This window comes from Lycium barbarum, chromosome 3 (assembly GCF_019175385.1).
Source record: "Lycium barbarum isolate Lr01 chromosome 3, ASM1917538v2, whole genome shotgun sequence".
In the NCBI taxonomy this organism is placed as follows: domain Eukaryota; kingdom Viridiplantae; phylum Streptophyta; class Magnoliopsida; order Solanales; family Solanaceae; genus Lycium; species Lycium barbarum.
This window is the reverse complement of record NC_083339.1, coordinates 65,678,753-65,693,220: the sequence shown is the minus strand read 5'-3', so window position 1 is coordinate 65,693,220 and position 14,468 is coordinate 65,678,753. Positions and strand designations below refer to the sequence as shown.

Below are 14,468 nucleotides of genomic sequence, written 5' to 3'. Positions count from 1 at the left end.
AGCGAAATCAGAGTATTTCATCGGTTCAAAACGGGTTATGGTTGTGACCATGTTTTGGAGGATTGCATTGGTGGGGGAAGTAGTTGTGGGGCCTTGCAATTGCGTTCAGAGTTGCGTTTTTATCAAATCGGAGGATTGGAGTAAGCGATTCGTTTATTCGAGGATTATTTGCGAGGGAAATCCGAATATGGAGATATGAGAATTGGAGCTTGAGCTAAGTTTAGAGAGTTGTGATTGGTAAGCGAGCCGAGGTGCTTGGGCCTGTTTGAGACTACCCGTTGTCGGACCCTTGTTCTATGAGTTAGTTTTCCACCAGATCTGTCAAATGTTCATCCGGTTTTCCATGTTTCCGTGTTGGAGAAGTACTGTTCTGGTGGGTTCTGTATCATTCGTTGGGATTCAGTTTTGTTCGGTCAGAATCTTTCTTGTAAGGAGAAGTCCGACATGCGTGGCCGTTATCTTCAGTTATTGTCGATTCGAGCATTTTTTTGTCCTCTTTTCGTTGTCGCTTGAGGAAGAGCGATTGTTTAATTGGTATCTGATCGTTTGGTCGTTATTACATTTTCGAGACCCTTTCCCAAGCTTGGTTAGCTCACTTTTGACCTGAGCGGACCATTGACACGTTTCTCGAGGTGTCTAGATTCGATTTGGGTGACTTTTGGGCTTAAAGAGAAAAGGAGTTGACTCAAAGTTGACTTTAGGTAAACAGACATTTTTTGAAAATTCATCGAATCCGAGAGGTCCGGATGGTCAATTAGAACTTGTGTGTATATCTGGTTTGGTTCCCAATGCACTTGGATGCATTTTGAGACTTGGGTTGGGAAGTTGAAAATGAGGTATCGGGGGTTGACTCGGTCAACAAGACCTCCGTTGGAAATTCCGAGGCCACGAGTGCGTTCGTAGCGTGTTTTTATGTGGGTTTGTGTATGTGGTATGTGAGCTGATGGCCTCGGGAGTTGGTCAGGATTTCAGTTGGAACTTGGGAAAATATTGGGATGCTGGTACCTGGTGTCCGCCAAAGCGGCAACCAGTGCCGTCCCAGCGGCACCGCCGTGGAGGTGGGATGACCGCTAGGGCGGCCAAGTATGTTTAGTCCAGACCGCCCCGACGGTCAGGGAAGGGGCTGGGAGGTGACGCCGTGGCGGCCCCAACGTCGCCGTTGTGATATCGGGCCTGTTATTTCATTAAGTGTATATTAAAAAGCCGTTAGTCTATCATTTATCTCCATTCTGAAATTTAAGCTCTTGGGAACTATTCTAGAGGATTCTTAGAGAAGATTCTTGGTAGTAAGTCTTGCTAATCTCTTTCCTAATTGATTATTCCTAATCATCTTAGAATTCATCTTTCCTTATTAGTTCCTTAGTAATGGAAGATAAAAAGTGGATTTAATGGATATTCCACTTAGGCTTTTAAATGATGAAATTGATTGGGTTTATGCTAGATTATGATGTATTTAAGGTTATTAATCATATATCTTCCATTATTAGTGTTGAATATATCCTTGAATCTAAGAGTTAGGGTTTATACCCAAAATTGGGGGTTTTACTTGAATTTCGAAATTGGGTGAACCTTTGATTTAATTTAGCAATTAGTTGATGGGTTTTAATCACCTAGTGTTTAATTTGATATTTTACCCCGAGTGTCCCGTTTTGCCTTTATGGGGACCATTTCCCTAAATTCTAGGGTTGGTTTTGACCTGATTTGAATGATAGCACTATAGGTATCGTTTTTCATGATTTCTAATCTAGATTTCGAATATGCCTCGACTTCTTTGATCTTGAGGCTCAGCGGAAGGGCAAGGCCATAGAGTGATTGTTGGTGTTTGTTGTTCGGCTATCCAGGTAGGTTATGGCTTACCCTTGGTAAGATTTCATGTGGCGAAGCATATATTTAGACGATATTGTCGGAGAAAGCATGTAAACCTTCGGATATGAAGTTGGGTTGGATATTGTCTTAGGTTGGGCCCTGTTGCATGATTGGGGCTAGCCACCCCGTTGTGTTGTGACTTGATTGTTCTATTTTGTTGGCTTGATGCCAAGTGTTGTTAGTAGATGATTGGAATCTGTTGTTCCATCTTGATTATGATACTATAGTATCTTGCGTGTTGATGTTGATACTAGGATAGAGTTCTATATGACTTGTGTAGTCTTTCCTGATATTGTTGGTGTACCCATGTTGGTACTTGTGACACTGATATATTATTGGCGTACCCATGTTGGTACTCGTGACATTGATATGTTGTTGGCGTACCCATGTTGGTACTTGTGATATTGATCAAATTATTGATAATGATACATACATTGCCTGCATTCCTATCCATTCATGATACACTGTTGATACATTAATGATACTTGATGAAACACTGTGATAAACTGGGCTCAATTTTTACTTGAGTGACGTGAGAGTCCGATATCCGATGTTCATTCCGAAATCGTGGATTGAGTGGTGCATGGAGTCCGCGGGACCACCGGGGTGGTGCTGGTGAGAACCCTCCGTTGGCAAAGATTCGGAGTCTCGTCTGTTTCACTACAAGAAACTTGACTTTTAGCGACCATTGGCTAACGACGGGGCAAAAAATCGGTCGTCAAAAGTACACTAACAGCGACTGGATTTTATTCCTGTCGTTGAAATTCAATTTTTATTAAAAAAAATGAAACAATAATATTTGCTGCTTAAAAATTATGACAGCCCGTCGTTAGAACCAAATAAAAAAATAAAAAAAGAGGCGCCACTTTTTCCCCCAATATTTTTCCCAAACTCCCTCGATCCTAAAGTAAGTAAAACCCTAACATACAAACACAACATTTATTTTCTTAGTGGTAACTCCCAGTGCCCACTCTCTCTATCCGTTGGGTCACCAGATAGGCTTGTAGTTGACAATGGCCACACAAATCCCGGGTAAGTCAAATGCAAGAGATAACAATGTTCCAAATGAATTATTTTCTCAATAATATTAGTGAATTATGAATAATCCGGACTTTTTTTTTTCAAACTTTAGTTCTATGTCGGTGATTTTTCCTCTATTCTTTCAGAGGGGTGGCAATGGGAAGGTATACGTGGAGGAAATTATTGTAGTAGAGGGAAAAAAGATTGGAATTGTAGGGAAGAAAGGTAATTTTGATTTCTTTTCTTGTTGGTTCTATGATTTGACCTTTCTTGGTCATATTGATGTTTGAATTCTTGGTATTAATATCCATAGGAACTGCGCATGTGAATATCTAATCATTGGTGTTTGGATTTTGTTATGAATTAGCCTTCATATATTGTGAAAAGATAGAAAGCATTCTGGGAAAATATTATGTGTTTGGTCTAATTTTTGCGAAAATACTTTTCATCTTATCAAGCTAACATTGGTGGAGGAGGAAAATGCATCATTAAATATTATTGTTCAGTTGGTTATCCGTATTATCATTACATTGCAAGAAAACATATTCCCTATATGTGGGAATTATGGGTTCATCTTGTTAATGTCAATTAAGATTTTCTATTAGGAAATAACAAGAGAAAGTTAAAAAAAAATCTTCAGAATTCCAAATTTGACAATAACAAGAGTCTAGTATAATTCTTTTACTATGGACTTTTGATTTTTTTTCTGAAACTTTATTTATTTATGTGCTCCATGTGTAGTATTATCTATCTTCATAAAGTTCTTCAAAGCAAATGGACTGGGGTGATAGATTGATATATTTACTTATAATCTTTTATGAAGGAAGACTTTGCAGGTATTCAAGAAGCTTCTATAATCCTATAGTTCTTGACTTGGTAGCTTTTGAATAAGATGGTTTTCTAGCTTTTGTGGATAATCTCCTTCCCTATCATAGAGATCCATGCTTTTCTAAAATCTAATTGTAGAAGAAAAAAAATAGAAGGTATATCTCTTTGTGCTTTTCTATTTCCTGACATTCTCGCTTATTTACAGTAAGCATTTGAGTTTTGGCGTGAATTATCGGTTATCCCATACGAATGGAGAATTATGGAATTGTAGGAAAATGTTTATAGTGGTGTTACTATAAGTTGATTATTGAGACTTTAGGCATTTTTGTATAATCAATTGTACTCTTGCTTTTGCATCCATCACCACTATAAAGTTGAATCTTAGTTTTTTGGCCATTTTGTTTGTTGTTACTACTAATTTAACACTCCATCCATTCTACAGCTTATAATTTAAGAAGCCGCAATACATCTATGTTGGATGACACTTTCTTTTGATGAGATTTTGTTGATGTTAACTTGATCAGATTGTGACCGTGAAGGAAGAAAAGTAAATCAACAGTTAAACACGTCCAACCAAAGCTAACCAAAAGGTATGACCTGAATACTGTCAGCACTCCTGAATTTCTTCATCTAGGTTGTTTTTGTATCCATATGTTAAGCATAAGTAATTTATAGATGTTCTTATATTCTGCAACAAAAATTTTCTTTCCTTCAATATCAACTAGCATTATGGGAAACCAACCTGCATAGTTTTTACTAGATCTTTAAAAACTGATGAACTGCTAAAACTATTTTCTTCTGTTACTTTGTGGATACTGCCTACAATATTTAGATGTTGAATCTACAATATTAGGAATCAAGAGTCTAGCCAACGAAAAAAAATTACTTAAGGCACCAGGAAAAATCTACTTGCCTGGGACGTCAAGGATTTTACACTTTCTTCCCATTATGTTCCTCACCTTGAAGAAGATTGTACTTCATGTCCTAATTACTTTAAGCTATCACATTCACCTAAGAGTTCTTTGAACAAATTCTCCCCAAATTGCCATTCTAGTTTGATAATTTAGCCGTAAAATAGTTATCACATTTTCATAAAGTAAATTTCTCATTTTCTCTGGAAATAATTTTAGCCAAAATGAGGTATACCATCGATTTGCAATGCGTAATACATGGATCATAATTAGCTCCAGTGGCTCTTTTATTGAAACGTCACTATAACTTGAATCTTATAAAAGCAAAATGAAGATCAAGCATAAAAAGGAGATAGGAGTTGGATCTCCGTTTCCTACAGTTTGTGGCTGTCTCTGGTTCTTTCTTCTAACATGTTCTAAACTTGGGTGGCATCCTATATGCCAGCTCAAACCATTGTTCAATTTATTTTAATCCATACACAAACTAGATGAAGTAGATGAAATTACATTTTATGTCTGTTGATTGTAGAGACTGAATGAATTACTGAAGTTGTGAGTTGTTACTCTTTTCCCTATATTAAATTTGTCCTAGATTTTTAGATCCTCTCAATGGTACTTAAAACATACTGGATGTGCATGTAGTTGCAGATTTTATTGTGTGCCATTTCTCAACTGAACTAGTTTATGCTTTTTGATTAAAAAAATTCAACTAGTGCAGCTAAGTACTTCACAAAGTTGTATAAGCTTGTTGAAAAAGAAAGCGTGTAATAATTATGAACTTGGTGATTATCCTTCCTTATGGGAAGTTTCAAGCTATTCTTGTTAACAAAATTATTGAAGCTGCACAGAAAGTTACAATAATCTTGTACAAGCTTCTATAAAGCTTTGCTTACTGCTTAGTTCTACATTTTGATTTTAGGTTGTTGGTTCTGTATCCACATTAAGAACAGACTCCCATTGGCAAAATGTAGTTGAAAGTGCAGAGCAGAAAAAAGCTTCTTATAAGGTATACATTCTTGACATATTTTAGTATTCTATATTTCTTGTGGCAATTTTGTCTTCATTTATGGAGAGCAAATATGGTGTGACAGATAAATTTTGGGCAGTTTAGAAGTTGAAATACTTTTTGAAAAACTGGAGGCTCCTTAAAACGGATGAAGAAGATGTGTTTTTCTCATTTTTTAATTGTTATACTAATGTTTCTTTTCACGGCATCTATTCGCGAAGGATGGTGATTATGTCCATACTTAAAATTGCAGTAATCACTATCCGACCTTTACAAATACTGTAAAATATGTTCTTGTCACATTTGGATTGTGAAGATCTTATAAAAAACTTAATGATTAGAAATGATTCTACAGATAATGACTTGGGAGTTAGTAAATTTAATCCTTTTTTTGGTATATTTGCATTTTAAGGAAGTTTGGGTCTTATGATAAAATGGCTGAGCTTGATCTATTTGCTCCAGTTGTTTATTTAATAAGATTGTTAAAGAATCTTTTTCCACTTGCTTCTTTTATTAACCTAACAATGTGAGTAGCACCATCATTTAGTATAAATTTGCCCATTCTCTTAATTAGAGTGCACAATTTCATTTGATCACCTAGAGGAATATGGGTTCATTCAGAAGCACATCTTTTTCATGCTCATCCTTTTTATTTTTGCTTCTGGTAGGATATTTTTAAATAGAAATTCATCCTTCTTTGAAAGATGTTTACACTTCTTGTGTAAGATTTATTCGTCATAACTCATCTTGGATCATAAAACTTTATACTGTTATTGTGCTTTATTATCTTGTAGAGAAATCCCACTTGTTCCATATGTTTGGGTACTTGTTATTTGCTACTAAGAGGTTTGTTATTAAATTGAAATGAACTTGTTCTTTTGACAGATCATGAATATGAAGTGTAAACAACCTATCCTCGAAGAAAGTGCAAAGCAAGTTGAAGTAGAAGTTGATTAAGTTCTATTAGTGGTGGTCTAAAGATGTCTTATGTACATATACCGCAATTCTATTATCTTTCTAGGAGTTGATAAAATAGCGTCATATAATTTGGATTGATACGCTTTCTGACAATGTACGTAATGCTTTAGTTATTTGTATTAACAGTGAAATTTGATATGATTATTTGGTATATTTGGATGTGTGAAAGCATATGAAGTAATGATTCCTTTCTAAAATTTAATTTTCAATAGTTATATTTAATAATATTTAACATTCCAGTATCGTAGAAAGCAATGGACAATTAATGAAAGGAATTTCGGTCATTGAAAGCACGTATAACAACCAAATCAGTTGTTGTCTATAAAGGTTCTAGCGACCGGATGATAGTTTTAGTGAAAGGAAAATCTGGTCGTTAAAGAAGGTTAACGACCGGATTTTTTGTTGTCGCTAAAGAATCTTTAACGACCGGATCTTAAATCCAGTCGTTAAATTTTAACGACAAGGCTTTTAATGACCGGTGACGACCAGGTTTTTTCCGGTCGTTATTGATTTATAGCGACCGGATTTGAACTTTTAACGACTGGATTTCCTTTCGCTAAAGACCTTTTTTCTTGTAGTGTTTGTTGGGCAAAGATCCGGGACGAGTGGCACTTAGACTTTGCGAGTCACCTTGGGTCATGCTACCGAGACGTGGAGGTATTCCATCCGGAGTACATGTGTACACAGCATTGCATGGCATTGCATTTGCATTCATACATCATTGCATTGCATTGTATCATGGCTTATAATGAGATGATTTGGTGTTTTACTTGTGATGTTGGTTTCAGATTAGACATATTGAGACTAACACATTTGGGTTTAGATGCTCTGCTTAGGCGATGACGTGAACTTGGCTCCGATTATTTTTTACTTATATTTTTTTATTTATCTGCCTATCTTGTTTTATTGTCTGAATTATGTTAGCTATACTTAGTCGACCGATGATACCTACCAGTACTGTGGTTTTGTACTGACCAGCACTTGCTACATTCTTTTATGAATGCAGAGTTCCAGGTTGGGACTTCTTCCGTCTCCCGTGGCAGATCGTCGTTATCAGGACTGCTTCGAGTTTACAGGGTGAGCATGAGACGTTCGCTGCTTTGAAGACTCCTCTTATTATGTCTTACTTTTCTATTCTGAGACATAGACAAGTTTGATGTATTATTATATTCCACACTTGTATATATTTTCTTAGATGCTCTTGTATGGCTTAGACCAGATCCTGAAGGTATTTCCTTATTTCCGCACTATTTCTATTATATATTATTGTAAGACTACGTGATTATTCTCTTCCACTTGATTTATTTATGTCTTTAATTTCGTTGGGTTAAGGGTTCGCTTACTGAAGTGGGAAAGGTAAGTGCCCGCACGGCTTAGCCAAATTGGGTCATGACACCAAGATGCATGACAATCAATCTTGTTCCATTGCATAGGCCTTCCGTTTGGTTTAGATTTCTAAGAAGCATAACCGGACTGCCTACTTTTAAGTGTATGTCATGGTTAGGGATGCCACAGAATCTTAAGTTGTTAAGAAATTCGGTAGCGTAGTATTTTGTGGTGGAAAACACTACTAACATAGTACATAACTGGAATTAGGAAAAAGAATGAAACCAACATTTAGTTTTATATCATAGACATGAAAATTAGAAGCTACTAATTTAACAATAAGACCAAGACCTGAAAGCCATATTGCGAGTTAAATCTTATAGAAAAACTTCAGAGAAGCTAATATTCAAGGAATGCAAGGACAAAGAGTAGAATTTGCTGCATGGTTACCTGATAATCACAGTAAGCTAAATCTTTGATCATGAAATTGTTTTACCTCTACTCTGCCCTGGCTTTGTAGATATTGTTGTCTCATAAACTATACATCAAGTGCCACAAATGTAACTGGATTTTTAAATACTATCATAAAATGAGAAAAATAAATCTAAAAGTAGCAGGGTTTTTCATTCCTCAATATACTGCAACTTTGTATCATGATTGATGGCTATAGCTGAATTCTAGTCGGTCATCGGAAGACATAATACATGTGATAACATAATTTTTAATTAGCACAGTAACAAATATATACGGAGTCATTCTGTGCTTGCGGAATGATCGAGAACTCCTCTATAAAGTTGGGCTCTCAGTTGTTCCTGTTTTTTTCTCAGATATTCAATCCGCAATTGTGAGATGGTCGTGCACTTCAGAACTCTGGGGTCTGAGGTAGCACAATAACTGTATGAAAAGATTAAATGGGATATTAATTGGATAAACAACAAAGTATTAAAGTTACTAAAGCAAGCAGGAAAATTTACCTGGACATTTCCTTGGCGGAAGTTGTTGTGCGGGATCTGTTTTTTGGCTATCTATCGGAGGAACCCTTTGCGGTTAAAGATGGTTACTGAGTGGAATCTACCTAAGGAAGATGTCAGATTGCTGAAGAAAATTAAGCAAGAAGTGTGTGATGTGAAGATTAATATTTGCGCGCAAAAATGGTACTGTAGATAAACAAAATTCGGATGGAGTTTGTGGAAACAAAAATTAACTCTAAATCTCTAAGCGATTCTTAATCTGCTAGTAGTATTTTATATTGAAAAATAGTACTAACAGAGTGCATAAGTGGAATTAGGAAAAAGAATGAAACCAATACCTAGTCTTGTATCGTGGGCATGAAAATTAGGAGCTACTAATTTAACAATAAGACCAAGACCGGAAAGCCATATTGCGAGTTAAAGCTTCCAGAAAAAATTCAGAGAAGCTAATATTCAAGGAATGCAAGGAAAGAGTAGAATCAAGTCACGACCAAAAATAAAAAGAAATACTATGCAAGGAAGAGGAAAAACCAATTTGGTAGAGCCAAATAAATAATCAAGAGCATAAACCTTACAAATAGTACCAATTTAAGAACAACAGTACTTGAAACGTTCTCAAGTCATTGGTTTCTCTCGGGCATAAGCCTATGTTAGAGGCATAAAGGGCATTGTTCTTCATTCTGGGACTTGGAAGGCAGTAGAAGCGCATCCAAAGGATGAGATTATTGAGAATAGCCTCTTGTAGGGGCTAACATTAACTACATATATGCAAGTTCATGAGTGCTTGATCTATATATTAGAAAGGTTTTAGGTGGCTATATTAACTGTTGGTCATTACTTCGCTCATCTATTTTAAGTATCAGGAATTGTTGTAATTACCCTTTAAGTCTAACATTTGGTGTCAATTTATATTACACCCTTCCACTCGAAATTAGTAGTAACAGATTCTACTAAAGGACTTGTTCACATTAGAATTCGTTTTTGTTACTGGAATTTTAGTATAATAACTCGATAAGAGTTCCAAGTAATAGAAATTTTAGGCTTGTGTCAATAATAGTGTCAGACAAAGAGTAATGAACCGGAAAGATGCTCTTCTTCATTGAGCCACCTACAGGTTTGTTTCTTCTGTCATAGAAAATATTTGCTGCTTCATTATTTGGTTTCGTTTTAACCTTAGGATTGGGCGTTGGAGTCATTGGTAAACTTGATCGAATGGGTGACAAAATCTTTAATGACAGGAGAGTCATAAGAAATTGCAGATCAAAGGATTCCACGCGGGAAAGCACGTGAATCCTAGATGAGCTGTTCGTTAGCACTGCAGAGAAATGCTTGGCTGGATAGTGTGCAAATCGGCCGACTATGGGGGAAGTTTGGTGGATCTCAGAACTTAAGAAAAATGTTTAAAAATTCATACTATGAATTCCTCCGGTAAGATCTTTGATAGGAGGGATCCTACGGTAAAAGATGGTAACTGAGTGGAACCTACCTAAGTTAAGTCGAAGAAGAGACTGGAAAGATATCTGATTGCTAAATAAAATTAAGTAAGAAGTGTGATGAGAAAATTAATATTTGCACAAATAAATGGTACAGTGTATAAACTAAATTCACATGGACTTTGTGAAAGGTAACAATGGTCGTGGTGTGTACTCCTACGACGTGGTACTGTATATAAACCGAATACATATGGGATATATGGAAACTAAAGTAAACTCGAAATGTCACAAATATTGCGAGCAACAAAATGGTGTCTTAATTTGAAGCGCATCTAAAGTCATAATAAAGTGTAAAATGTAGACCTACTTAGGGGAGGGGGGGTGGGGGGGGGGGGGGGGGGGGAGTATAAGTACGAACCAAGTTAGTGCGAAGCCGGCGGAGAACTTTATCTAATGAAATAGTACTTGTAAATCCGCACAACATGCGTGAAGTTGTAAGATAGCCGAAAGTATAAGCGTATCACAGTGGAGGTTTAAAATATGAAAACGGTCAGAGATTTTTGGCAATCGGAAAGGAATGGTGCTCGTATGGAATGGTACAGTATATAAACTGAATACACATGTAATATGCGGAAACTAAAATAAACTGGCCTTTGTCCTGCTTTTATATATATATATAATGCAAACACATGGAATATGTGTAGAATAAATAAACTGTAAGTGGTTTAGAAAGGGTGAAAACCATACCTGGAAGGTGTGCGGTGTTTTGTGCGTGGCGCGAGGGATGGCGCTAGAAGAGTTTGTAAGTTGTGTGGAGAATGATGTTGGGAAGAAGAGGCAGAATAGGAAAAAGAACAGGGAGTGTGATGGGGGGAATTAGGGAGGTCTGTTATCGTTTTTGTAAGCCTTGCCGTAGTTTGCGGGGTTGCTAAGGGCAAAAAGGTGTATTTAATTTGGGGGTTTTAATTTTAAAGCTATAAAATAATTTTTTCCCCTCAAAATTCTGTAAAAATAGATAAATACCAACCTTGTGTTTCTGTGATGCCATGTCACCAGGCCTTTGTCTTGCTTTCATATATATATATATATAAAAGATCTTTACATACAATTTTGTTATAATTATCTTCTTGCAAAATGCTAATTTTTCAAAATAAAATTTTTGTCATCCTATGTCAAATATATATTTTCTATAATTATCAAATAACTTCTTTGTTTGTGAGTTTATTTTTGTAGGCAAGAACATACATCTTCAACACTTGGCAGGACATCCCAAGATTGAGAAGCGTTATGGTCAAAAGCAAGTAGAATTCACAATGTTTATGCTAGAACTTGCCCCGAATGTCTTTTGAGGCGAAATTCTAGACAATACTGATTTTTGAAAAATGAAATTAGATTTTCTTTGTTTACCTCAACCTTTTCTAAATATTGCACCAGGAAAAAAATTAAATCTCTAGCACCTATTTTGAAGCCTAAAACTTTTTTTTTCCTTTTGACACATAAATATTGCCCAAATTTAAATACACAAATTCATGCTTATGATTTGAAAAGTCCTTTTTCAGAAAATAAGTTTGGAGCTCATTTTGAAAAAGAATCAGAATTATTCAAAAAAAAAAAAAAAAAAAGAAGAAGAAGAAATATGTAAAGTTGAAAAATATATAAATAGCAAATATTTGGGAGAGCCTGATCTTAGAAATATTCTGCTCCAAAGTTGGAAAAAGGCAAGTCACTACAAATATAATATTACCCTACCAGCCTGAAGCCAACATTGCAAGCCAGAAAAAGTCTTAAAAGATTTCATAAATTAGTGTTTAGTCTATATTAGTTAAGATAGACCGAATGGGCAAGCCTATGGACAAAAGATGAAGAATACTCAGTACAGATGATCATAAAGTTATCAATTTCATAGAAATCAAAAAATCAAGAAGATAGTTTTTGTTTTATAAAAATAAAAGTAGAAACAAGGTAAAGATGCGATAGGTATAGAAAATTTATAAATTTGGTAGTATGATAGATTTATTTGATTAAATTTTTATTTTACAATAGTAATAATAGTTTTTTTAAAAAAAACACATGATTTTCTACCTTTCTTTTGAAAATTCTTTTCCTCGAGGACGAGCAAAAGTTCAAGTGTGGGGAAATGTGATGGATACAAATTATTCATATAACTAGTTCATTGACCCGCGCTTCGCGCGGTTAGACATCTTATTTTGTAAATTTAATTGATGTAAAAGAGATAAGAGATAAAAAGTATTATAACACAAAGTATAAAAATAGTTTATCTTAGACAAACATAAATGAGATCTAAAAAATTAAATGTATAGGGGAAAAATACTTATGCAAAAATAGAATAAAAGAACAAATTCAAATAAATGAAATTTCGTATTGAGAAGGGAAGCTAACTCTTATTTAATAGAAGAGAAAAAACTATGTAATATAAGTCTTCTCGCCTTTCTCGCCTTTCCTTTCTATTTTTAATGTTATTCAAAAAAAAAAAATGAAAGACGATTATGCAAACAAAGCACTAAAACTCTCTTTATTTAATATCTTTAAAAGATAATAGTTTATTGGATAAACAGACAAAAAAGGGTAAATAAGAGGTAAAATAAATAGATTTTTGATGCATTTAGTTAATTATATGAACATAATTAATTAGTTGCAAGAATATTTATTCAACCAACTTTTTGCTCGACGTCCTCCTAGTTCTGGCTCAATGTCAATAGATTGTTCTTTTCCTTCTAAGGTCAAAGAAGGTTTCTTGTTCTTAATTAATCGTCAATCTTGGCTCATATCCTCGCACAATCTAAACAATTTCTCTTCCACTCTCATTATTCATTGACCCATCTTTGGTTCCCTTTCACTGTATTACCATAAAACTTTGACCCATCTTTATAAATTTCCTTTCACAGTATTATTTGATGGGCTAGTATGGGTGTTGATCTCTAGGAAGATTGTAGTAATAAATAAATAATTTAAAATAAGGAAAGTAGGCGTAATATTGAAAATCACATAAAGATTGGTGTTATGAGATGAAACCTGGAGGTAGGTCTTTAAAATTATCTCAATTAATATATAGAATATCACAGAGAGGCATCATAGCATTTCTCAAGTATCTTGAAAAACAAAATGTTTAGTAAATAACAAAAAAATTAAGTATCTGAAGAAAGATGGCATATACAGTTGGTAGAATTTGAGGGAATAAATATCACAAGAAGGTATCACATTATTTCCTCAACAACATAGTGATACCAAGAAAGTATTTGAAATCACAATATAGTAATACTAATTTAAATTTTTCAGCAATTTAATTTATGAAATGACTTTTTTTCTAATACTCTAATATTAAAATAACAACATAGTGATACTAATGTATATTTTCTTCTCAGAAAATAATATAAGAATAATTTTTTTATAACATTAACATAAATGTACTTTGTTAATCTATAACTAAAAAGAGGCAAATCAAATCATAGCTTTAACTGAAATTTTTAAAAAGTGATCACGATGACACAATAAAAAATCAAGAGAAAAACTGTCAAAAGCACGCAAAGTATTTTTGTCACAATTATCAAATTACAAAAAACAAAAGTTTGGTAATATTTCTAATCCTCCGAATTAAGATAACAAATCATCAATAGATGCACAAATCTTAATACCTAATCCATGATGAAACTCAGTCAATTGATGCTAAGAGTTGTAACAGAAGAATGCCTAGTGGAGTGATCATCTTCTTCCTCTGTATCTCATCTCTTCTCTTTTGTACAAACTGATTGTCTTGTTCTCTGTGCATAAATAAGTAAATTCTTTGTTAGTAAATCGTAATTTTAGAGACTGATTGAGGAGCTAGAGATTGTTTGCGTTTTGTGATATGTCTATAATGATTTTTCTTTGTACCTGAGGAAAGAAAGTAGGGACAAGGCGATAAAGAGAACGAAAGATTTTAAAAAAATTTCTAGTCTTCTATTTACAAATATTTCTATCTCTACTTCTGCAGGTTTTGATTCTTTGGGAAAAGAAGAAATTCATTTTGATCAGTTGTATTTTGTAATCGTTTAGACTTTAATCACTTATATTTTGTAACCACATCTTGACAATTGCAACCATATGTTTCACTTGCCGAAGAGGTGCAACG

General features: G+C 34.6%; 1 long non-coding RNA gene across 1 annotated transcript; it reads left to right on the top strand.

Moving 5' to 3' along the window:
• The first annotated feature begins 2,785 nt into the window (after positions 1-2,785).
• Positions 2,786-6,772, top strand: LOC132633906 (uncharacterized). The gene is made up of 5 exons (XR_009579924.1): positions 2,786-2,898; positions 3,033-3,111; positions 4,239-4,304; positions 5,545-5,631; positions 6,517-6,772. It is a non-coding gene; the product is annotated as an uncharacterized LOC132633906 (long non-coding RNA).
• The last annotated feature ends 7,696 nt before the right edge of the window (positions 6,773-14,468 follow it).